Source organism: Cnephaeus nilssonii, assembly GCF_951640355.1.
Source record: "Cnephaeus nilssonii genome assembly, chromosome: 3".
Classification (NCBI taxonomy): Eukaryota; Metazoa; Chordata; class Mammalia; order Chiroptera; family Vespertilionidae; genus Cnephaeus; species Cnephaeus nilssonii.
In genome coordinates, this window is record NC_137074.1 from 18236885 (window position 1) to 18264273 (window position 27389).

Consider the following 27389-nt stretch of genomic DNA (forward strand, 5'->3'; position numbering starts at 1 on the left):
CTGGTTCCCTCCCCCCCACCTTTGGAATTCCAATTTAGTTTTCAGGGACTCGTTTCTTCTGAGATTTTCTATCATCTTTAAAGGGGAAGATATCTCTGATACACACACACACACACACACACACACACACACACATACACACATATGATTTATGTGAATGTGTATATATGGATGGGAATGAGGAAGGGAGATACATGTTTGGACTCAAAGATATAAAGGGATCTTTCAAAAGCATAAACAAGGCAGCCTGTGTCAAGGCAAACCTGTCAAAGGATGGTAAATTTGCTACAACCTAGAAGGGAGGAAAGTCTGACAGTCATGAACCTTCATTTTTTTATCTACAAAATTAGGTGGTTCGCCACATTATTTCTAAATTCTCTTCCAACTCTAAGATTCCACAATTTATTAACTGCAAACGTGAAATGGAAACAAAGGAAGAGTAGTCTCAGGATCACAGTGGAGCTAAAAAGCTGACAACCAGGTTTGTAATCCAAGCCAGAGGGTTTGCTGCTCTTTGAATATTGAATAACAGCTTTCCAACCTTGAATTTAATTACCATCCAAAGTGTCTTATTTTGGTCTGAAAGACCAAGATATATCTGGTTTCAAGACATGATTTTTTAGAGAAAGTAGACATCTTTATCATGTGTTATTTTTACCAGTTGATTTTTATAGTGCTTAATTTTATTCCATTTCAATCCATTTCTCTTTCTCTTTTGCTGTGTGAGTCATCCTGCTGCACTCTGCAAGGTATAATGTAATATCCTCAGCACCTAATAAGCTGGCAGATACATTTCCATTTGAATGTAGATGCTATGGAAAATTTAACTGAATTAAGCTATAATGCCTCACTTACTTTTAAGTGGTCCGTGTTGGAAGATTAATGAAGGAAATTCTCAGTTTATTGTTTTATTTTGGAAATGGAGCAATCTGATGCTTGGAGAGGATAGATTATGACAGGTGCAAGACTGAAATTTAAACACGTAGGCAGAATGAAGAAACACATATTGCAGCCAAGTAGGAAGGTGAGCAGCTTTTGGAACATCATAGTCATCCTTTTCTGTTTTACTATTTGTGATGAAAACGAAGGACATCAAAATCATTGCTTGCTAATCAGTTATTTGGGATGGTGAATTAAGACAGATCTTCTTTAGACACCATCTCATTTACCCTTCATTAGCAGTCAAGGAATAGTTTGCAGAATATTAGACATTACTAGTTAGATGTAGCAAAGATAGACTAAAATGATAGTGTTCCTATTTCATAGCAAAATTGAGGATGTGTTATATATTTATTTAAAGTCATTAAAGCTTTAATTTTAAAGGAAAATATATTAGACAGAGTTTATATTTGACTCTCTTCAGTGATTCAGTTAATTTAGGGAAAGAAGTGATTTCATGTAAATCACCATGATTATCTATTACTAAATATTTTTTTAAATGAAGATTTTCAAACATACACTGAGTGACCAGATTATTGTGATCTCTGAACGCATAATAATCTGGCCTGGTGCATGAATTCGTGCATGGGTGGGGTCCGGCCAGCCTGGCCAGGGGGAGGGAACATGGGCAGTATGCCGGCCTGCCTGCTGGTCGAACTCCTGGTCGAAGGGACAATTTGCATATTAGCCTTTTATTATATAGGATATACACTGAGTGGCCAGATTATTATGCGTTCAGAGATCATAATAATCTGGCCACTCAGTGTATACAGAAGTGGAGAGGGTAGTATAATATAGCATGATCCTATGTCAAGATTTTTAATATTTGGTAAGCATGTTGCTTCTGTCTTCCCAGTTTTTTCTTGCGGGGGTGGGTGGGTTGGACGATGGGCTTGTATTTTAAAGCAAATCCTAGATGCCATATAATTTCTTGTATGAATGCTTTAATGTGCATCTTATACATATCAAGACTGCTTTAAAAACAAGGATCTTCTTATCTCTTCTTCTTTAGAAACATTTACGTTTAAAAAAATAACTATAAATTAGAAGAGAAGAATAGCTCAGCTGCAGAAAGAGCACTGATAACATCACTTCTTATTTTTAAATCTGCTCGGTACAGTGATTTCTTATTTGAAAATTATCCAATTTTTACACTTCTAACAAAAGACATTTATGCATGCACTTTGTTTACATTTCAAGAGGAGGGCGTTGGCTAGAGAAGGACCATTTTCATGTGCTGGGTAACCCGGCAAGTGCAGTGGCCCCACGCAAGCAAAACGCTCTGAGGCATCTTCGGCCGGAAACCATCTGTCCCACTCCGTGTCATCGGTGTCAGCCACCACTGTCTCCCAGCGGCACTGCGCGTGGCCACTTCCCGGCTCAGTATAAATTATTAAGTAGCTACACTCCGGTGGCTTAAACCCACGGAGCTGACAGATAGGCCCTGGCATTTCCCTTACGGGCCTTGGCCATTCAAACCAGGGTGTGAACTTGGAGTCCAAGGAAGCAGGATGCCCATGGGCAGGATGTGATTGCGGGAAAGTGACCTGGCTATATGCTTGGTGGAAGAAAATCTAGAACACAGTGACCAAATAAGAATAGAGTGTTCAGTGTGTACCTGCATGTGGAATAATAATCGGGAAAGTAGAGAGGGGCTTCAGGGATATGGGACTGTTAACAATGCACATTGCCCCACCCCCTCCCCCCCGTGTGCCCACCACCTACAGCTTCTTTGTGTGCTTCTGGGTCGGAAGAGGACTTGTAAAGGGGGAGTAACTATGTTTCCCATGGACAGGGAAGAATTGACTTTATCATGCTATTTATTGGAATGTGTCCATTATTCTTATGTCTTACTTATATGACCAAGAAGATACCTTTTTACACATGTGCCTCAGAAGCCGTTGAGGTTCTTAGCTCCTTCGGAGAATAGTTGTTTTCTATGGTGAGTAAAGATGGGCTTGCTCCAAAAAATGTTGTTTCCCTCTAGCAAAAGCATGGACGCTGAAAGTCTCCTCTTGGCAACGTGTGTGTGTGTGTAGCTCTTCTCACAATGAAGTGTAGAGAATTGAAGATTAATTTCATTGAAATCATACATGCACTGCAGTCTGTAGAGGATCAGTTAGTCGAAATAAACACCACTGATTACTGCTGAATTATGCATACAAATGTTGATAACATCCTGGGTAATGAATTCGGGAAAATAAATAATAATTATCCTAATAGAGACCTGTTACTTAAATTTCCGTGCACCTCTTGAATCCTGAACAAGATTGTTTCCCAACTAGCTAATACGATTGTATAATTTAAGAAGCATTCTCAGTGCAACGTAAGGCATATTTATTTCCCTTTAGACTTCAGCAGATCCAGGTTTTAGATATCAGTCCTTTGTTTCCAGGAGGAATTTCTATTTATTTTCATGTTCCTGCTACAGGACATATCAATACACTCATAAATCAAGAGTTTGAAGTATAATACGGAATTGTATTTTTAAAAGGAAGTTTATACAATTTCAAAAACAATTTTTAAACTAATGACTAAAACATTTAAAAAATTTTAAAATGTAGGGTTTTTTTCTTACGACTCTATTCTGTTAAATCGTTCTGATATATACAAATATTTGACTCAGATGTCTTAGGAGACAGTCTCACAGCTTGTCATGAAGGCATATAAATGGAGCTGCACTTTAATTGTTTTTCTGTTTTCAGTCTTTGTTTCATACTGTGAAATAGTTCTGCCTTCCTAGTCGGAGCCTCTGAGATTGGAGGGGATCCTTTGAACGCGCCCTTGTTATTTGTGGCTCATACCTGAGACAGGAAGCTGTTTCAGAAGCAGGATGAAATGTTCATGGCGGGGAAGACTTGCTGACTAATAGCTGTTGGAAACTTTCCATTCGTCAAACTGATAACGTAGACGGTCATATATTAGATCTAGCCGAGAGGGGAGCCAGTGCCCAAGGAATCTGAAATAACACTTTGTTGGCAAACAGGGTGTTTTTAGGAACAAGAGCTTGTTGTGAAAGATGCAGAAGAATCCTATCATTTGTCCCAAATCCGTGTCTTAGCAGCTGCTCTGAGGGCTGCAAGCCCTTGGTCTTCTTGGGGAACCAGGATTCTGCCGCTCACCTGCGGGTCTGCACGCTGACTCCTTCCCCATCTCCTCCCGGTCTGTTTCCCTTTTCCTCACTTCCTCGTTTCCCTGGTCTTCCCTTTTCCCTCGACTCAAAATGGGATCTGGAGTTGGGGTGGTGGTTGGTGATTCACAGGCCAACTTCCTGTTCCTTTCATTACAAAACCCCAAAACCATGGCAGACACGAAAATTCAGCAACAACAGTGAGTCTGTTCCAAGTAGTTGAAAGACTTTCCTTGTGAGTAGGAAGCTGTTCCTAATGATTAAGAGTTGTACCTTTCTTCAAAAGTCTTCCTTTTGGATAAGATGACATTTTGCAATTTTAATAGAATTATGCTTGGGGATAATGCTGTTCTCATTAAATTGGTTGGGTCCTTGTTCTTATGTGGGCCTTTGAATCTGGGTTGATTTGAAACTGTGTTCCTACTAAACCATCTCCAGGGACCTGAACCTCCAGATCAGCAATTTTCAACCTTTTTCATCTCATGACACACATAAACTAATTGCTAAAATGCTGTGGCCCACCTGACAAAAAATAGGTATAATTTTGATTCCTCCGCACCGGATAGCTATTGTGTTGGCTGTTGTCATTTATTGGCAATATAAGGGAATAGAGGTCAGCGCCCCGACTAAATAATCAGATATTGCATGTTTATTGCATGTGGACATACTAGTTGAAAATTACTGCTCTAGATAGTAGAGAAGAGGCACTATAGCTGGGGCTGGTAGAGTGGTTATAGAGCCCAAGTTAAGAAGTTCAAACTTGGCACTTGAACTTATCAGCCATATGACTGTTAGCCAATTGCTTAACCTGTTTCTGTTTCAGTTACATTATCCTTTCTTTGGGGGTAATAATAGTGACTACCAATAGGATTGTAAGGTTTTAAATAAGCAAATACATATGAAGCACTTGCTTAGCACGTGTTATATAACAATTAATGTTAGTTGTCATTATGTGTCCAATGACAAATTATTGATGGAATTAAACCTATGCTGTGAGCCACCTCAATATATTTGGAAATCACATTCATAATAAAATATTTGGCACTTATTTGTTTAGAATTCTTTAACATCGAGTAAACTAACTATCTTCTACATGGCCCTAATTTCTTTTACAATGAGAACTGTTGTTACATTGGTTAATTTATTATTTGATAAAATGTACAGCTGTCATATTCTGGGCACAAGGACAGAGAATTAAGGCTATTCCATTTATTCTTGCTATGCAAATGAGATATGGGAGTACACTTGCTTGTATAATATTTATCAGTTTTGCTTGGTTTTAGGTTAGCTAAACTCATATTTTGCTACTATGAGATTATTTAAATGTTTAATAGTGTATTCCCTACATGCTATTTATTTAATTGCTAAACAACTTTGTGCAAAACCATTTTAAATATACCTGTATCATTGCTTTTTTCCTATAAATATCTTCTCTTTGAAAAAGACAAAAACTTTTTATATTCCCAATATTATCAAGAAACCCTTCCTAATATACTATATTATTGAAGTAAGTTTGTAGTAGACAAAATACTTTAGCAAGTATATTTTGATTTATAATATGATTATCCTGTATATTTAACATATACTGAATAACTTAAAACTAGGTTGGAAACAAGGGCAATTAAATAGAAAGACTTGTTTTACAAGAGGTTACCACTGACACTTCTGATAATTAACCTTGAGTTTTTCTGTTGAAGACTACCTAGCAAATTCACGGAATGTACACTGAAGTAGGAATTCCTGTACCTGCTAAACTGCGAATATGGTTGTTTCTGAAAAATTTTATGAAAGAATGTGATCCTTTGCCAACTAGTGGCCATTGATATTGGGTAATTACAGCATTCTTCTGTGCAATAGAATCCACCTGTGGATGCACGGTAAACTTTTTTTGGAGGCTTAAATATTAAAATTATTTCAGATTTTTCTCTCAAACTATTTGTTTTGATTGCACTTTCTATTTTTTTTGGCAAGATGTAGTTTCCTTTCCTGGGACCATTCCAAATGGCTTAGAATTGTCTTTATTACACTTACTGGGACACAGATTTTCTAAATGACATTTTAGTAATTGCTACAAATAAGTGGTGAAGAAACAGGAGGTTACACTAGGGTTGTTTGTTTTTTGTCTAGTTTTTATTGTTTTTGTGTTTTTAGTTTGACTGTTTTATTTGTGTTTGTTTGTTTGTTTGTTTGTTTTTGGTCAGAGGTTTAGGTGAAATAGGTTAAGAGTTAAAGTGCCCTTTCTTCGCCGCTCCATGTGAATTGGTTCAGGGCTCTAATTTCCTTGAGATAGACTGAGACTAATGACATTATATGCTTACCCTCTAAGGCAATTAAAGACCTTCAAAACAGGTATAATTTCTAAAACTGAAGCAGAATTTAAAATCACAGACGACTGTTCTCAGCCTGGATGAGTGAATATTAATGCTAACCCACAAAGAGCTCTTAAAGATTTTTGGGTATGAAGATCTGTAGGCCATTGTTTCATAGTACATTTCAGGTTGCGTAACCTTGAGATAAAAAATATTTTCCTTCACTGTTCATCACTTACTATGTCCTCTGTGTTTGAGAAGTTTCCTTTGGTTACAGATTTGAAGTTTGAACGATGCATCATAAAGTATAAAAATAGGAAGTGCCCACCAAATCCAACATTAACAGTTGTAGAACATACTGGTCCTTGAATGCCTAAAATACAGTGCCTGAAAGGGTGAGAGGAAAAAAGGAAGTGGGATAATTTGAGAATTTGACACTATCTTTATCTTCCAGATTGCTCAAATTAGACTCTTTCCTTGCATCTAAACTCAGTTTATCTTCAGGTCTAATTGATGCTGAACCCCAAATAGGAAGGAGAAAATGAGAAGATAAGGGGAATGGACAGGCAACAGGAACAGGGATGGGAGATCTTTCAATTTATTAATTGATGGCTAGGTATAAGTTCCTAAAGAGGTTTGAAATGGGTTTTATAGCTTTTGCCTCATCATCCTGCCCCCCAAGCCTTGGCTAAATATATCCAGAGTATTATAAACTTGAATAAATATTTCTATTACTCTAATATATTATATTTAACCCTTCATATAGGAATTACTACATTTTTCAGTGCTCTATTTTAATATAGCTTTTACACATTTTCCTGTATTAGATTCATTTTTAAATCACTTAGGAGTATTTATGTACTTCAAATATGTATATATTCCTCTGCATATTTCTTTAAGTACTGAGTTATTATTTTGTCCCCCTGAATATGCTTTGTTTTGCATTACACAGGAAGATTAATTAAAATATTCATAAGCCCATTCCAAGTTGAGGTTTTTTTTCTTATAATAGCAAGTTTTTATAACATACCGTTTGTGAAGGACACAGTAAATAAAACAGGGGCAGGGGTCAGATGAATAAACTGGCTTCATGTCAGAAAATACTTCCCTGTTTTTAGACAGACCCCACATGCAAAAATCATACATCTTTTCTCAAACTTGATCATAGGTGCTTTCATTATAGCAAGTTTTATTTTTATATTACATTTACATAAAAGGCAGCTCTGTACTCGGCCCATAGTCAGACTTATTTGAAACAAAGCCCTAATTGAAAGAACACATCTGGATTTGGGGATGTGTACACATGTGGGTATATGTGAAGGTTGCAAAAGTTTATAGGTTTGCTTGATAGAACTATGTCTATATTCTTTAGGCAGGGTGTAGAAAAAGCCCAGGGCATATTGAATTAGTATGTATTCTTACATGCTAGAAAATGAAAATAAAAATGAACTCTACCTATAAACTAAATGCACACTGCTTTCTTTTAAAAAATTCTGTTTACAGTTTGAATATTGTAAAATTTAATACATTAAAAAGATGAATAGTTATGATTGCATACTTATTGAATTATTATAATAGGGAAATATGTTCTGGAAATATGTTATTGAAAAATCTATCACAAAATTCATTTGGGTGATGATTATATTCACTAGTTAGCAAAATTTAATTTTATTTCACTTTTCCACATTCATATTTCTATGAAAATTGGTCTTAATTTAATATGTAAATAATTATTCTTTTCATTCGCATATATTAATTTCCAGATGTGTTTCTATGGAGGGTGTGTTTTATGTCTCTGATTAAAAAATGCTGTCTAGTTTAGCTTTGTAACAGCAGGGTGTGAAAAGACCAAAGTTTGTTTTTCTCTAAAATGCTCAATTTTATTTCAAAAGAATCAACCCAGACAGTGAGTTTAAAGGTGTTAGTTATTTAATGGCAAATAATTGTTTGACTTATTACTTTGTTTCCCAACTGCTCTTTTGTTACCCTAACCTCCTTCAGTGCAGGGGTCATATTTTTTTTGAGGTTAGGGACATATTAGATGCTTGCTGTATTTCTCAATTGATTTACAAACAACCTCAGTGTAACCAAGTAGCCATAACACACTCCTTAGTTACCCCAAGGCTGCTATATTTAGACTTGTTTAGTAAGCAGAGGTGGTAATGTTTAATCAAGTAAGCAAATATAAGTATGAAATAGTTTGCCTTTGAACCCAGTTGGCCGTAGAAAGGGCCAAATGGAAATCTAGCTGCCCACTCTTACCCGGTTTGTCTTGCGCAGTAGTTAAGCTGACTGCCACTCAGACAATGGTTTATTAAGGAAAGGAAACCTTTCTTTCCCCTACAATTATAATGTAAAATCAGAAATGTAAGAGTACATTATGAATCTGTAATAGAATCCTGGTCTCTTGCCATGATACACTGGGTTACATAACACGTTTAAGAAGGGACAAAGGCTGGAGAAGCCATGCATTGTGTTGGCAAGAACTTGAGGGATAATGGAAGTAAGACTTCCCTGCCCCTTCCTTCCCTACACCTCCAGCTAATTTGAAGTGTGAAAGGCAAAATAAAACTTTGAAAATCCCAAATAAATGGGAAAACTTTTCCTAGAGACTCTATTATGTTTATAGTACTTCTATTATAGTACTTTGGTCCATGAATGCCACTGGATATGAATCCCAGACAGTTATGCAGAGTGTAGTATACCTTTACTATTTTTAGTTCGAAGATACCAGGTACTTGTCCTCGATGGCAGAACAGAGTTGGATAGGTGTTCTGTTATATCTCTTATTACATTGAGTGGGGGCTATCTCGTTTTTGTTTTTCTTACCTTTTAAATTCAGTTTTTGTTATTTTGACATTTTCTACAACTTCATTTTGTTTGTTTTGTGTGTGTGTGTGTGTGTGTGTGTGTGTGTTTGCGTGTTTGCTGTATCAATCTCAGCTCTGTTACCTAGTTTATTTTGTATATCATCCCATACATATCAGGGTGTTTCCACATATTATCGCGTCTCCCCATAACCTCTTGGAAGGAGTGGCTCTCACCTGAGAGGTAGGGGGGCCTTCTTTCCAGTCTCACAGCCTGGGGAAGGGAGGACCTGTTTAATCCCATGTCAGGGCTCCAGGGCCCCAAGGCCTACGACACACGGCTCTCCGGGAAGGCAGTGTCAGAGTTTTGTTTTGATACAAGTTTCTACCAAAATTTCTCTAAAATCTCTGTTACCCACTGACAGCCTCTCTTGTCAGATTGCTTGCAGAGGCTGAGTCTGTGCAGGTTGACTTGCTTTGGGGTGCTGAAATGAACCCCACTTTCTGGGTCTGTAACAACTGCTACCACGGCTGGAGCTTGGTGTTCCCACTTACCCTGGGGATGCTTACAGTGCTCACAGAACCCCTAGAGGAGTTCACGGTCCCACAGGGGCGTTTCCAAGGCCAGTAGTTTATGCTCATCCCATGTGGGCGGTTTCTGGAGAGTGAGTCCATGGCATACACAGGTGCCCATGGCCCCCCACAGCATAAGAGCTGTTTATATGCCCAGGCAGAGCCAGAAAGTCTTCTGAAAATAGCAAAGATCTGCAAACGTTGGTGATGGAGCAATCCTGTCTCATGAATAGAGAATACATCAGATTAGATGAGCTGTGTGAAGGGTCCATTGTGAGGAGATCAACAAAGGTCTGTTATCCCTGTGGACCGGCTGCCATGGAGCTGATTCCCAAGTGATGGCTCTTGGGTTGTTTTTGGAGGGGTCCTCTGGGCCGTGCTGCCTGGTATTGATGCCAAGGCTCAGAGATGAACACTTATTTTTAATTTTTTTTTATTTTTATTGATTTCAGAGAGGAAGGAAGAGGGAGAAAGAGATAGAAACATTGATGATGAGAGAGAATCATTCATCAGCTGCCTCCTGCACTCCGCAAACTTGGAGATCGAGCCCGCAACCCAGGCATGTGCCCTGACCAGGAATCGAACTGTGACCTCTCTTGGTTCATAGGTCAACGCTCAACTACTGAGCCTTGTCAGCTGGGCAACACTTTTTGGCGTGTAGATGTATCATGATATATTTCAGGGTCCTTCTACCTTGAAAACTATGTCCGTCATGTTGGAAAAACAACTAACAAAGATGATGATCTGGAGATTGTCCCTTTAAGCTGTGACTGAGAGAATTAGTGATTCCACCTTTGCTCACCTCAGATTCCCTTTGTCTGTTATGGACACTGAAGGAGATCAGTAAGTAAATCTATACCATTAAAGGGAGTTTTAGACTTACTACTTATTGGATTTATTATTTGTTTAGATTAAATGAGAATTTGACTTAGCAACCTCTGTTAGTTACTTAACAAAGTGACAAACATTTTCATCTCACTTTTCAAAATATAAAATTTAAATAATTTGTCTTTGAATTATTACAGACCTCCATATGCCTCATGTACAACAGAAGTTTATAATGTTTTATTTTAGGAAAAGTTACACTTAGAGGGGGTGGTGGTAGGTGGAGATAAGCTACGGCAAACTCTGCCAGGGGGAAATACTTCTTAGGAGAGTAGCTACCAATCATTATACTTTCAATCCACATGTCAGGGTATATTTAAAACTTTTTAAAAGTCCTTTTCATATATATTAAATAATCCTTTATCCCCAAAGAGTGTTGATCCCAGGTTTTTGCCTTGCTAGAGAGTCATGGAAAAATAATGGGAAATGAAATGTTTTTAGTCTGAAAAGCATCCAAACTAAATTCAGTCTGATATTTAGAAGTTACCTTTTTTATTAAGAAAAAAAAAATCACATTGTATTGTCAGTGTAAAAGCCATAAAATGTCGTGACAATACTCTATGAACAATATGTCATAGAAGAAGAAACGAAGCAACCAATAGATTATAGTCACAGTGTTAAACACCCTCTCAGGCAGCCTGATACGGAGCTAGTTGTCGAAGCAAATCTGATGGGCACTGAATCGGACCATTTTCAACTTCCACTGGCAGGTGTGGCCTTTGTATGATGTTTGCTTTTCCAACCTTTGACCTTAACACCTGAAATCTAACTCTGTTTTATCTTGCTTGATAAATCAGACCATCTATTGTGTTGCTTTGGAAGTGCCAAATTTTATAAACCAACGTTGCTGCCAGGAGTTCAGAATCCCAAACTTTGTACCATTAGATAGGCTGTCGTCCTGTTGGCCGGTTGTTTATCTGAGTATTGCCTGCAGATTTGATTCTTCTGTGGGCATGTTCTCACGGAACTTACTTAGGTAATTATTACTCACTCTTTAGGCCTGAAAAGATGATCAAATAATCATGGTCTAATTTTCAGAAATATGTGTGCTTTTTTATGTAATGCAAGAGAGGTTCCACGTCTCTAGTAGACATTGCAGAAAGAAAGCACTGTGCTGGCCATACTTTGTTTCAATTTGAGAGACAAGTAGGGTAAGGTTTTGAAAAGAAATGGATGTGTAAGGTATTTTTAAATATATACTTTTTTCCCCAAGAATATATTTTCTTGTTTTTAGGTCTTTCTTAGGTTAAGTCTTTCAAAAGCCATTATTGCCTTAAATAAATAAGGTATTCCTCAGTCCCTCTTTCAGGGCAGAAAAAGGGGAATTTATATGACTGATCCTTTTACATACTTTTTAATGTTTTAGTTTAGGTGTTCTCCTGTGATTAAAAAAAAAAAATCCTCCTCTAACAATTACTTTCTTTCATCTAGAGCATAATCAATTAAAATCTTCATGGATTTCAATTATATAAAATTATATTATTTTTGGATAATCAGTAGTGTATTATTTAAGTATTCCATTCAGCACCTTTTCCATGATTGATAATTCTGTCCTCAACTGACGAAGGAATAACTAATTTTTAAATTTTCATCAGTCATAGGATGACTTTTTTATGTATGTAATGAATTAAATCACATCATAATAGATCGATCCTTTCAAATGACAAATATTAAATGCGTCACTTGCTTTTTGGAGTGATGTTGAAATGAGTACAATCTGGGAACTGCATGATAGAATTTCTACAAAACATTAATATTTATATTGTGGGTCACCACCTGAAGACTAATAGCACTATGCCCAGAATTCTTGTCATGGACTCTGTTAGTAAAACAGTAATAAAAGTGATAAAGTGGTTCACTATTTTATATCCCGTGGCTGGTTATGGTCATCTGGCTAGAGTCTAACTCATATTAATCCCTTGAGTCAACAGTCAGGAACATTCAATGATGTACTTAAAATACTTTTTAACATGTGGTATTTAGAGTGTTTAGAATGTCAAAGGATCCTTTGTAACAATCTTCCCCTTGAGTGGCTCAAAAGATATTTTTAAAGTTATTTTTCAAAGAACACAGTGTTTGAAGACTTTCAGAAAATATAAATCTCATAGAGTACTTTGGGAAAAAAAAGGTTCAGTTTTAGAAAAAGAAATCACACCATACACTGAAAGTGATATATTAGTCAAATAATCTATGAAAAATTCAAGGAAACAGAGTATGCGTTCATTTGTGGTTGAGAAAGGAACTTTTATTTTTTCACGAACAAGAGAATGCGTTCGATGCTCCCTGAGGGAGCTACACCCTTCTCTTTAATTGTGTTTTTTACATTTTATGTTCAAATGTAAATGACTGAAGAGAAAGCATAATGTGTTCATATTTTCCTTAGCACATATTAAAGCCTGTTTCCATGGCAACAACTTTTAATTGGCAAGTCCCATTCTGTCAGTACTCTCAAGTTTATTTTACTTGGGTACATTGAATTGTTAGCAGTGTTTCACAAAGTGAGACTTAGATTTGGCATTGTTCTTTGGCATGAGAGATGTTCACGGTCAAGGATTTATTTTATTGAATAATTTAGCTGCAATGTGTTTGTGTAGTAGGTTGCTGTAGAGATGGTACGTGTATCCCAACATGGTTGTGTGTCGGGAAACCTACTGAGGATTAGTACAGACACTCAGACTTGCAAAATGAGAAAAGTAGCTTGTATTATTTTATACAGGTATAGTAGACAACTGTCTCACCTGGCAGAACAGAGATTGAAAAAAAATTAAAATCCTTTTGGCCTATGTTTCAGGGATTCCTTGTGGCCTTGACTTTAGTAGCATAGAGTAGATTGACTTATATGAAACAAGCCCAGTTTGTAGCTTGCCTCTCATGAATTTTCTCTCTTGAATCAATGCGGTGCAGAATGTGGGAGCAGGTATTTGGTAAGTTGCATTTGGCTACTGCAGTGTTATAAAAATAGATTGAGTAAACAGACACAGCAGGCCAATGCGGCTTGGATTTTGAACTCTTCTAAGACCCAGTATTACTTTGGTGATTTATCAGTCTAGGGAGAAATACGAATCTCTGAGATAATTGTAATATTATATAATGAAGAACTATTTTACAGCAGAGAATCAGGTGTTGTATCTATAATAATTATTTCAGAGAGCTTTATCTGAAAGCTTCAATTTTTAAGCTATTCTAGTCTGCTGTGAATTTTTTTTTTGCCTTTGCTATTTTTATATCACTGCAGTAGCATAACCCTGCACCGAGCACAAGACAGCACTGCAGTTGGTGTTGAATGTAAAACTGTTATTAAACGAAAGCTAACAAAGTAAATCCTTGGAAAGAAAGAAATCGTCTGCATTGAAGACTGGCGATATTAAAACTAAAAATTAAAATGTGAAAGGAGTTAATGACGCTGTAGGGTTAGTTCTTCCTTCAAAAGCCACGATTTCATATACTCAAGAACTAAAATATGTTTAGTCACTCCTTTTAATTATTCTCTTCTGTTGCAGATTTTTTTTTAAAGTGTTCCCTTCTCATATATCATCTTTGTCTCTTAAAACTGTACTCTTTGCAATTTTGGTTAACAAATGACTTTGTCCCTCTCATCAGAAGTCACAGAAAGCTTTTATGTCTGACTAGTTCAACCTTACCTCCATGAAGTGCCTCTGCACTCTTCTAATCCATGTTTCCTGAGCAATTATGATTCTCATAATTGTATAATTACTTTTATATGTAGAAAGCAAATTACACACACACACACACACACACACACACACACACACATATATATATGCAATATATTTATATGACTGATGTGTGTATATACATATAAGTATGTATACTTATATGTATATACACACACACATACTTTGTGGGTAGATTTGAGCGTATCTCATGTATCTCCAGTAATCTAAGAAAAGTGATAAAAAAAGGATATTAGTACCATATAAAAAGGAGTGAATCCAATTATCAAGGCCATTTTACAAATGAAAGAGAAAAATAAAATTAAAAATTGAGATTAAAGTTAAAACTTGCTCCTCCAGGTCTCTGTTCAGAGCTCCTTTCTGTAAGCCACAGGCCCCGAGCACCGTTTTATAGGCCAGGATTTCGCTAGGCCCTGTGCATTCTTGTGTTTGAATATCCAGGAGCAATCCCAGAGATTCAGGGCACCTAATCGATTGTGTTGGTGCTTGGGAGGAAGTGTAGGTCACGTGCTCCAAGTCGGCTAGAGAGGCACCTATTGGCCGCCCACCTTGGTGTGTCCTTGTTGACTGTTCCCATCACCAGCAACTCAGACAGAGTGAAGCATTTCTACATTTGGGAATTTACGAAGGTCTGGGAGCCATAAAGCTTTAAAATATCAAGGCTCGTTTCAAAGGAGTACTATACAAGCAGGGTTTGAAAAATGAAAAAAAAAAATCTAACAAAGATTCATTATAGTTTTTAGATCTCCAGCCTCTCCAACCCTGGAAGCCCAGTCTCATAACTGAATGGAGCAGGATTCTTCTTCTCGCTCCTCTCTGACCTCAGTTCTCGTCCAGGAGCATCTGGCTTGGTCCTGGGGGCTTCAGACGCCCAGTTCAGTGCCCACATCTGCCTACCTAACATCCCACCCGGGGTTCATGACTTTGAGGATGTATGACTAGATATGCTGTGGGAAGAGAGCAGGACTGGGTTTTCTGGGAATTGGCCAACAAGTCTGGTTCAGAGACCTAGCAGTTGAAACTCAGAGCTGGAAATGTAGAGACCTCATTGATAGAATTTAGTAGGTATCTACGAGGCACACGTGGTGGTCTACAGGTACATTATTTCTACAGGTATGCAAGTAAATGAACTGATTGAAAAAACAATTATCTTCACTCCATTAATCATGCAATAAAGTAAGGGCAAAGAAGGAAAGTGAGGTGTCGGTGCAGTTTCTGAGTTACTGGAAAATGTGAATGTGGATATTATTAATACAGAGCAGTAATAGACCTTTTCTGGTTTTCAGCCCAGTTCACTTTTATTTAATCTTGTCAAGTTCACATGAAGTATTTCATAGACCCTGAATGGGGATTAATCTCCATAGGGGCCCTTTATAGATGGGTATATATTGATTTTTCTGTTTATGTTTACACACAACTATTTTCATTTGTATTATCTACTTACCTCCTTCTCCCACTTCCCCCCTCACCCCTTCTCACACTCCCTCTCTCTTTTTCTGTCCCCCCTTTCTTTACTCCCCCCCCTCTCTCTCTACACACACACATACACACACACACATACACACACACACACACATACCCAAATGGGTATAAATCTGTGGCGGTCCTCTGGTGACTAGTCTGAGATCAAGCTTTTGGAAATCAAACACCCTGCCTTCTTTCTTACATCAGAGAAGCACACCCAGGTAGCAGTAACACTGATTCTGGGGGTACTTGATTCAGGAAGTGGGTCACACGACACAGGCATGGATGTCCTTGTCCCACAGTCTGTGGAGGACAGAGCAGGAGCTGGTACTTTGTGTAAAGGCCCAGATTACCAGAACAATGAACTGAGGCCTTCAGAATGCACTTATATGAGAGAGAATGGAATATTCCACTTAACAAATTCAGGTAAACTTATAATAAGAACAATAACTACACTTCACTGGTGTTTTCTAGGTGCTTGGTACTGGCTTTACAAACATTTTCACTTTGTAAATTACGTAGTTATTCCCATTTTACTGATGAGGAGACTGAGGTCCAGAGGATATGTGGTGTGCATAAAGTTGGTCACGGAGCTGGGATTTGAACATGAATATATCTTTTTGCTCTTTAGTTTCCACTATTAAGTGCTGTCTCCTTAATCAGTTGTAAAGGAACCTCACAGCCGCTAATATTACACATAAGAACCATCTTTCTTGAAGAAATGAAAACCTTCCCTAGAATGGATAATGATGGCCCCAGCTTTTAAATCTGAAGTCTTCACAGCTAGGACCAGATATGTTATGTGACTGCTTAAGCTTCTGTTCACAGATGTATGGCATTGGCCTTCAGATTCTTGACCTTCTTCCCACATTTCCATTTCTTCCTGCAGCTCCTCATTCCTGTGAAGCCTCTTCTTCTTGACCTTGTCATTTTCACTTGGAAACGTGGTTCCTGCAACTTGCCTGAGCGTCACATGGGGAACATTAATGCTTCTTAGAGTTCTGGGAGACTTTTGGGAAGAAGGTTGTCGGCACTGGGGGGCTACATTTTGCACGCTTTATTTTCCGTGCATTTAGCCCATGCCTGACATGGTTTTATTTGTGTAGCATCCAACTCAGCGTTTGCCAGGCATCATTGCAGTGATAGTTCCCATACACAACACCTTGGCATAACTCAAGGTGAGAAACAAAGTACGCGTTAGAGATGAAAACTCCGACTTGAGCAGCAAAGGGCTGACATCCTAATCGGAAGCAGGGAGAAGTAGCAAACCATTGCCTCAGGCATGCCCAAGCTGTTGGTCTATCCCCTTCCTATCCCCGACTCACAGGGAAACACGTTTTAAAAATTCTGAGGAATGCTTTCCAATTCTGTTTGGTGGGAAAGGCTGAGTTTGCAGGGAATTGGCAAAGTATTGGCATGCTCTTAGCTCCTATCATCTGAGTGAATTGCAAACTGCTTTTAAGCATTTATTTTACTGAGCATGGGTTACAAACATAGGGAGCATCATTAAGTCCTGTCATTTTGAAAAAAAAGAGAAAAGCATGTTTACATTCTGGAGAGGCAGTTGAGATTTATAAATAGCAAGTGGTAGTTGCATAAAGACTTCTTTTTTTTTCTTTATATAATGCAATATGAAGAGGTCCCCAAAGATGGGCCTTACTTTTTAAAATACAATCCCTCCTTAGGTAATATTGTAGCCATAGTAATATGCGGTTCACTTCTTATTGTTACATATTGCTTCTGTGAAAAATTTCAGAACCTTTTTCTGAGACAAAAGTTGAGTAGTAAAATTGACAAGAGACCCATGGCAGTGGTGTTAATGGGGGCAGAGCTCAACAAACTGAGCCTTTTATACATATTTGCATTTCATGTGCTATTTCAAAACTCAAAAAATGCATGGAATGCTTTTGCAAATCAGCATACTTAACCCTACTTCTGCCTCTTTGAATAACCAACTGCCCCAGAATTTCTGCTCTTCTTAAGCAGCTGCAGAATGTACCATACCTTCAAAGTGTTAATTTTTTAAATATATTTTTTATTGATTTCAGAGAGGAAGGGAGAGAGAGAGAGCTAGAAACATCAATGTTGAGAGAGAACCATTGATCGGCTGCCTCCTACATGCCCACTATTGGGGATCTTGGGGATCAAGCCAGCAACCTGAGCATGTGCCCTGACTGGGAACAAAACAGTGATCTTCTGGTTCATGGGTCCATGCTCAAACACTGAGCCACACCAGCTGGGCTCAAAGTGTTAATTTTTAATTTTTGAATAATATATGTCTCCTTTACATTTCTTCTTCACTCACCCCTTTCTATTTTTGGCAAAATTATGTAATAGCTTTAATTGGCTGAGCCATAATCACAGGGTGGGAAAGACCCAGGAAGAAGGCACATCCATTACAAAAGCAGCCTTTCGGAAGGTCTCAGTGCGCTCGGCCAAGGCCGTCAGGTTCTTCCGAAAGGTAGCTACTCCCACTTTCAGCAGGAATGTAAGGGAAACTTCATATAAGATGCAAAAATATTCTTGAGAATTCATCCAAGTAGAAAATCTCAAAGCCTCTTCATCTGTTTTTAACGTGCAGATGGTCTGTTACATTTTTTAGCATTTTAGTGCCATATCTTAGCTTTGAAATGTCTAGAATGGTGTCATCTTCTGTCTTTGGGGCACCTTCTAGAAGGAGTCCAGAATCTCTTACCTAGATGCCATGGGAAGGGAACAGAACTCCTATACATGAGCATCTCTGTCCTTCTCACCCAACCCTTAGTGGTCTGTGGTCTGTCTCCATGTCTCCTGTCCTTCCTCATCAATTCCCTTCTGCATGCATGCCTACTGAGCTCTGAAATCATAGAAAGCATGGCATTGTATTCCCAATAGCGTTTGCAAAGAAGGGTCTCATGGCCATTGGACAGCTTTTAAGTCAGTAATGAAGATTGAAACCACAAATGGCCTTGCAGCGAGGATCTATCCTAGAGGATTTTTTGATATCCAAAACGAATGCCAGGTTCCAGAGTGCTTTTAGTGGGCCTGGTAACTCTAGCCCTTTCACTTTCTCAGATTTGAACCACCACAAACGGGCAGCTAAGAGCTAATAGTCTCTTGATATATTGACTTACCTTCTCAATATATCAAGAGAATGAATGATAAGGTAGAATGTGAATCCTCTCAGGTCTGAGAGAATATCCTTAGGCCATTTAACCCACTTTATTCATACCTCTTATTGGGGGTGTTGCTCATGAAGTCAACTTGCATGGATGTCACCTATGTTCTGACTCTCTTTACCAATAGGAATTGCATTTTGTATTCCTTTTTCTATCTTGTCACCCAACATCATGATAAGCTAATAGATATCCAATATATATTAGTAGATCAATGTAAATACATTTATTAGCAAAATTATAGCTATACGTTCCTGATTCCTATGTATGAGCAATAGTTGGCACAGCGAATCTGAATATTATATATAATTCACCAGTTCTTTGTAGGAATTGTTTTCTTAATGAGTCATTTCTTTCTCAGAGTCCTCAGAGATATTATCACTTTCAGTAGGATGTATAAAAAAACATTTTAAATATTTTTTTTCTAAGAACCTCACTGAAAAATGTTATCTCATTTATAGAGCTTTTCTAACAGTTATTGTGAGTAACCAATTTAGTATGAATCTATTTTTGTCACTAACAGTCCGTTCATCTTACATGGTTTTCCAAGAGGAACCTACAGATTTCAGAACCAAGATGATCAGATAGGTTTTCTTCACAATTTCTTCCAAAGTGAGAACCACTGAGACCTGCTATTATCTTTGCAGTCTCAACACTAATACATTGGGTGCAAAACTGCGTTTTTCCCAAGGGGTAACATAGACAACTTTGTTTATGATTTGCAAAGTGTCAATCAATTGTGTGAAATCCATGGTATAACTAAATGTGTACTCTGTTGATAGGTATAAGAAGTCTGTCTGACTATACTTTATTATATCCCATATAATAAAGACCTAATATGCTAATTAGACCATACAGTGGAACAACCTTCCAGAATGACCTTCTGGAATGACCAGTGGGCAGGGGCAGGGCCGTGGGGCCGCAAGGCCTAACCTTGCATGAATTTTGTGCATCAGGCCTCTATATGTGTATGTGTGTGTGTGTGTGTGTGTGTGTGTGTGTGTGTGTATGGTAAGAAAAGTCATAGAGATTTTAATTGCCGTATCTTAAACACCACTGACTATTTGAATTTCAGCTTGAGATTGTTTTCATTCTAAATGCAGCCTGCCAAATGTGTTCATACAGTACATATGAATCAGGCAGACGAGTCTCCATCGCTTTAGTTTGTGACTTTGTACAAACCACTTAATTTCACACGATCTCTGAATCCCCGTCAGCAAAGTTGGGGTGAGATGAGGGCAATAGTGTTCTCCTCCTAGATGGCAGGGAGGACCAAGTGAGATCTGTTCTTCCTTTATTCAACATTGTGGCTCACTCTGAGCCAGGAGAGACAAGGCCGTGCCTTCGCGGATCTTACATTTCCGGTGGATTCAGTCACTCAGTCAGTGAACATAAATAAGCAGCTTACATGCAGGTACAACCAGTGCTAAGAAGGAGATAAACAGGGCAGGGCAGGCAGAGCTGGGGCTTGAGTGGACTAAGTGGGTTATGTCCACTGCTCTGCCTAGAAAAGCATAGACAATAAACAGTAATGTTCCCCCCGCCCCATTCACAGTTCATTTTCTTGCCTGGTATTTAACTATGTTCGTAAATTTGTAAAACAATATGCATAGTTTTTCTTTTGTGAGAAATGTTTTTATTATAAATTTAAGGTTTCAAAGCATATATTTTATTGCTTCAAGCTTAGTAGACTAAGTTAATTTTAATTTCTTTATAGGGTAATACCATTATTTAAAACTCAATCAAAGGATAGTCCTGATTATCCTTTGTTTTTCTTCTCTACCATTTTGGGACTTAATAAATTTCACGGAGGCCATTTGTGTGCTAGCTTACCTTGTTAACCCACTTGAGTAGTTTAGTGCCACTGTTTTGTCTTAGATTGTTATGTACCACTTAACCAGATAAACAGTCATTACACTTGAGTTTGTTACTTGAGTGCCATCTTTCTATAGCTTATGACCAAGTCTTCCTGAACTTCACATAGGCCTCAACAAAAGCATTCAATGAATGGATAATTTTTGCTTGTAGATTTCTTGACCAGGCATTTAAGTTACTTCTACTTAGCCTTAAAAACTCTCTGAACTTACCATATTTTTCTGTGTATAAAACACTATTTTTTTCTAAAATCGTTAGACTGAAAATCGAAGGGCATCTTATACATGGAAATCAGCCAAGGAGGGAGTTGCTTGGGTGAGTAGCTACCCAGACCTTGTCAATCAGGCTTCCTCCAATCACGAGCCTTATTGTTACTGATGTCAGTTGATGCCGTAATTGGAGGTAGAGGTGGAGAGTGTGCAGATGCAACAGGGACTGTATCGTTCTGAGCCCAAAATTAAAAAGATAAATACTGGTAAGCGATTATCTTACTCTGCAAAATTCAAACTGAATGTAATCAGCTATGCAAAAGAGCATGGAAATAGAGCTGCAGAGAGACAATTTGGACCTCCTCCCACTGAGTGTATGATCAGACAGTGGAGAAAACAGGAAGAACAACTCCTTAAGATGCCAAAAAAGGAGGCATCTTAAGAGGAAAACCAGCAAAATGTTTAAAATTTGGGGTTGGAAAAGTAGGGGGTGTCTTATATATGGGAGCATCTTATACACAGAAAAATATGGAACCTTCCCTGGACAAGTCTTTATCCCTGTTAGGTTGGTGTAGCTATTGTCTGTTGAATAGCCTGAATATTCCCACTGGTATGGTTTTATTTACTGCCATCGTACCTGTTAAGACCACTTGGCTTTGGGTGTCCTAGAAAGCCAGCCGTGTTACAGAGCACATCATCCTCAGACTTGGCATCACACTTGGCATTGAGACTTACACTGTGTTTACTACTGTTCTGTGATTCTGGACAAGTCATTTGACCTCTGTGAGCCTTCCCCACCAGCATCAGGTAGTGAATACCACTTCTCAGGTGGTCATTGTGAGATTAATTGAAAAGGATTGTGAAAGTGCTTCATTCCCCACTTGTTTTGCTCTGCACGTTGTCTACCTCGGTATCACAGGACACATTGCATAGTGTTGATGATCCATTTTCTCAAATATGCCCTATGTTATGCTTTATGGTCTGCCCCACCCCACTTTTATTTATTTTTTTGGTAGGTCATTGGATCTACAAAAAGAGAGAGGTCGATTAAAAAGTTCAAAAAGGAATTGTGGGGATTACCTGTTTATTTTAATGAACCATCTGTTCATTTGTGTGAGCAGAGTGCTTAATTTATGAAAAGTGAAGTAGGAGAAGCGGGCTATGGCAAGTTAGCAAATGTTTTTACATAGTAGACTCATAGAAATATATTGAAGGGGAAAAAAAAACATGGAGGTGTAGTATAGTTTAAATATAGCATTAGAAAGACAGCAAAAGGGGAAATGACAGAGTATAGCCACAATAAGTAGTGGAGTGACAAAACTATACAAAAAGAAAATATAACAAGGCAGTGCTTTTAAGCCCCGGTAATAGCATGTGATATACTGTTAAAAATGGACGATCTGATCTGAAGGTTTACCCATCTTAGAAAATCTGAGATATAAGAGCATTGGTATTCCAAGACCTGCTTATTCTCAAAGGATTGGTGATATGTTTTATGCATAAATAATAAGGCTATTGATAATTTGTAATTTTTACTTGAATCTATTTAGTTATTTCTTGGTCCTTTCATGGTACTCTATTTCATCTTTCCCTAAAATAACAGTGTTGACTAACACATATAAATCTTTTCCTGCTGTGTGTTCCATGGGCTCCAATAATTTCACCAGCTCACTCGTGGCGGGGGGGTGGGGGGGGTGGGGGGTGGGAACTGCCTCGTTCCCCATGTAAACAAGTCTGCTTTAGCAAGCCCTGGTAGTTTATAACGTAGAATACTGGTTTTAAACAAATTATTTTTGTTTGCACAATCAGTTCATTTGTTTACAGGCAATTTTCTTCTCTTCTAGATTAATGTTGAAAACAAACTCCCTTAATAATAGTCCTTTTTATACCACAATTTATTTAAAAAGTTAAAACAAACCAAAAAAAAACACAGTTGTCCCAATAATAGTACAAGAGAAATTTGTTGTAAATCAGGAGCCACAACATTTAAAATGAAATTTGAAAAAAAAAAAAAGGAGGGGGGGACATCTGTAATATTTTTCAACAACAAAGCTAACTTAAAAAAATGAAATTTAAATTATTTTGACTTATGGGTAAGTGCTAACAATTAAATTAAAAAATAAAAATAAACACAAAAAACCCCAAAAGCATAATTTCAAAAATAGCTAAAAATAGTTGCACATGGAGACTTAAACCTCTTTTGGATAATTTGGAACTTAATCACATAATTATGATTCATTGAAATTGTTTTGGAAAAATGGTTTAGGAGGCAAGCAGATATATGTTAGTGCATGTTCTACACCAATTTAGCACAATTCCTTTTAATTTAATAAAAGGCCTTTTATGTTTGAGTTTACGATATGGTCAGATTCTACTAAGGTGGGTAATAAAATTGTTATTTTCAAATATTATAGATGAGTATGTTACAATCAGAAAATATACATTAAGATTATCAATATTAAGTTCTAGTAGAATAAAATTAGGCAAACGTGAACTTTGTTTTTTATTGTCTTTGGTTTTTGTGAAGCCAGGAAACATGTAAAATGGTTATTCTAACAAGAACTATTACAACAGGAAAAAAAACCACATTTTTAGTTTCATTTTATTGGTACATCCCTTGATCAATGCATCAGAATTTTTGCTAAGCTATCAGTTTGACATTTCTCAGTAACATTTTCCTATCTGAGTAATCAAGGTTACAGTTACCCTTTATTCCTTTCTCATGTGAATATAGTATGGAGTTCAGTTTTTATCTGGTATAAAAGAAACAATGAAACATAGAATAATGGACTGATGATTGAACCAGAAATTTCCTATTACATTGCAAGAAATTGAAAAATAATAAAGCTTAATTTGGCAGTTAATTAATGTGCATTTTTAAAACATTACAAGGTTTTGCAAAAGCACCATTCTAGAGGTGTGTTGGGAAGTTAGACATATAGTTGATGCATGTTATCTATATGTACATGTCTATATGTATATTATAAAATGTATATTCTGCTTTATAAGTCTCTTTTACATATTCATTCAGTGCATTCACACCTGTTAGGAGCCTAACACTATTCTAAGTGATCTGTTTTGGGAATGCAGCTGGAAAATAAACATGTTCTTACCATCTTTGAGCCTTGTCTAATGATGGAAACAGAAAACTGATAAACCAGGTGATAAAGTGTAGTGAATGCTCTGAAATCAGCTAGAAGAATGTTAAAGACTTGAAGTTTTAAGACAACTTCCTGGTGGAGGTGACTTTTAACTCTAACTAGAAGTTAGCCAACCCCCTTCCCCCCCCCAAAAAAAAAAGGGGGGCATAGTGTCTTCATAGGTGGATCTACATGGACAAAGTAATATCTTGTACAAAAGATGAAACCTAGCATGGCATGGAGAGGAAGGGAGGAAGGGAAAGAGGGAGGGAGGGAGGGAGGGAGGGAGGGAGGGAGGGAGGGAGGGAGGGAGGGAGGAAATGCATTTGTGTTTGAGTGGGGAAGGAGATTGTGAGAAAGATGGGTCTGGGCTGATTATCTGGAGAATGGTCAGGTCTGTGTTAGCTCTTGCCTGGACTATTGAAATAATTACCTTAATTGGTCGCCCTCCGCAGGCTCTCTACCACCTCAGCCCTCTTGTGCTCCTGCCTGGTGAATTCAGGAAGTACAGCTTTGCTAACATTGTCCCTGTCCCTATTCAGTGGCTCTCCCTGGCCTGCAGAAGGAAGTAGACAGTCTTTAACTCACTTTTTAAAATTAGGCTAAGTTAGACTCAGTCTACTTTTCAAACTTATTTCCCCACAGCTCTTATTACAGATTTATTACTTGTCATCAATGCTTCAAATTATGCTGTTTTCTCTACCTGGAGATATGTTATAACTCCTCATGTATGAATTCCACCTCTTCTTCAAATCTATTATTTGATTCTTCTAAATTGGAAACATTCTCTCTTTCCTTCAAAGTATGAGAACTCATTATCTGAATGCCCCTTATGACACTTTTGCCTCCTAGCCTTATATTTTACTTATGTGCATGCTTTATTTCCTTTCATAGACTGTGTCTGATTCAATTTGTGTCTCCACTGCCCCAGAGCAGTGAGCACATGGGAGGTCTCAGCAAGTAGTTGGTGAATAAATGTATAAATGAGTTATTCTGGAAGATAACAAGATTTAGTCTAAATCATATTCAAGGCAAGACCAATTCCACATTTATTTTACTTTACTCTTTGGCCTCATCCATTCACTTCCTACCTGCTAACTTACTTTTTGGGTTATATTAGGAGACAATGAATTATTTGTCCTGTTCTGCTTTCTCTTTCCTCTACATGCACATAACACACTATATTTCTGACCTAAGTGCAGATCTAGCTCTTTTAGAACAAGTTCATAGACGCATTACAAGAAACACAAAAAAAACTTTATTTTATTTTTGATGATTTCTAATGGGGGCAGCGCATATTATCAATGTCTATCCTTGGATTGTAGTGAAATCATTCTTTATATCTAAAAACAAAGAGCAACAACAAATTAAAATTGCCCTCAGTCCCTCAATTGTTTAGGCCACATTTTTCCAGCCTGCCTATCGGTGGGTGGGATGCATGCTGAACTCTGACAGGACTACTTCCTAACTTCACCACTTAACGTTGGTGGCTGTGCCTGGGACAATAAACCACTGGAAGCCTCCTTATCAGAAGGCTGATAAGAAGACATTGCCCTGAGAACAGATGATAGATATTGTTGTGATAATGATAGCCATTGTATTGCATCTGAATAGGACACTGAGGAGGTCGCCATTAGAGAAAGCATTCTGCCCTAATGGCCTTCTAAAGCAGATGCCAATAAATCTGTGGAGAATTCTTACATTCTTACTTAAAACTTTGTATGAACATTTTAACTTGAGTATAGGCAACTTATACTTGCGTTGTAAAAGCCACATTGTCAGGTGAACCTGGGAACCACCTAAGACCTCTTACCCACAAGGATGAAAATGAAGCTCAATTGTATAAGATCTATTCAACTAAAATAGATGTCATTGATACACTCCTTTAATGTGCCATCTATGTTGAGTAAATAGAAAAAGAATACTTAAGGTCTTTTATGGGAACATAGGTGAGATGGATCCCTTGATCCTCCTCTTTTCCCCATGAGGCCTTTTGCTTCTTATGAATCAGGTGTTTAGAGGCAACTTTATTTTTGGCCAGAGGTGTGGCTGGTCTGCAGGCTTTGTTCTGGAGTAATGTACCTAAGGGAACAAAAGCAGTAGTTCTTTTTGTACAGCCTCTTGCCCAGGAGTGGCCTTTCGCCCATGGTCCGGGAGAAGAGCTGTGAGGAAAATAGACAGCTTAGAAACAGAAGTTTCAGGCAACTGACAGGTAGCATTAGCAGTTATCTGGGAGTCACTGGCAAACACACTGGGTTTAAAAGAACTGTGGAAAAGTGATTGTGATTGTGATGGTGTTTGATGTGTGACTGAGAATATGGCTTGGTCTATATAGACTAACCAATGGACCTCAGAGTAGTAGTCCTTAGAATCATCTGAGAGCTTGCCTGAGACCCAGCCAAGATCAATTAAATCAGAATTTCTGGGGGTTGTGGCTTCTCTTATTTGTAATGCACAGCCATGATCGAGGACCAAGGGCTTGGGCATTAGAGCATTGTCTTAGTGATGTGATAGCTAGAACACTGGAAATGCCTTCCACTATTCAAAATTGCTTATTCATGCTACAAGCAGTTGCTAAAAATGCTTAGGTTGCTAAATGAAATTGAGTCCAGTCTTTAACAAGTTCTTAATCAGGAGGGGTGGACAGACTTGTAGAAATTATCTGTAATGCAACTTGACAGGTGCTGAATTCACTGGGGAGTGCATTCTTCCTGGCAGGGAAGGAAAGAGGAGGAAGGGAGGGGAAGTGAAAGGCAGCGTGTCCACAGAAAGTGACATCTGCAAAGGGTCACCTCTCGTAAAATCAAGTGTCACCTCTGAAAACAATTTCCTTTTGGTTGCTACCCCTTTTAAAACACAGATGCCCAGTTTCTTAGTTCTCACCTTGGGCACTGGCAAAGCTTTCTCCAGCCCCCAGGAGCTGTACGAATAGGATTCAGTGTCATAAAGGAGGGCCCTATTTGGGTGTGAGGTTGAGATCTGCGTGAGGTCACAGAGCTGGTGAGTGAGACAGGGACAGTGAGTCTAGGCTCCTGGATAGTGCTTACCATCCTCGGCCACTAGAGGGTTAGTGTGGCTCCATCAGTAACGGAGATTCTAACTGGATGGTGGGTGAGCTGAGGGACTCCGCCAAAGGGGAGGGTGAAGAAGAGGAGGGAGGATGCTTTCGAGTGAGCATATCTAGAGAAGTGGGCCTGAGTCACAGCAA

General features: G+C 38.1%; 1 protein-coding gene across 14 annotated transcripts in view; it reads left to right on the plus strand.

Moving 5' to 3' along the window:
- Positions 1-27389, plus strand: part of MBNL1 (muscleblind like splicing regulator 1) — a 170576-nt gene that overhangs the window by 95047 nt on the left and 48140 nt on the right. The window lies entirely within an intron of this gene.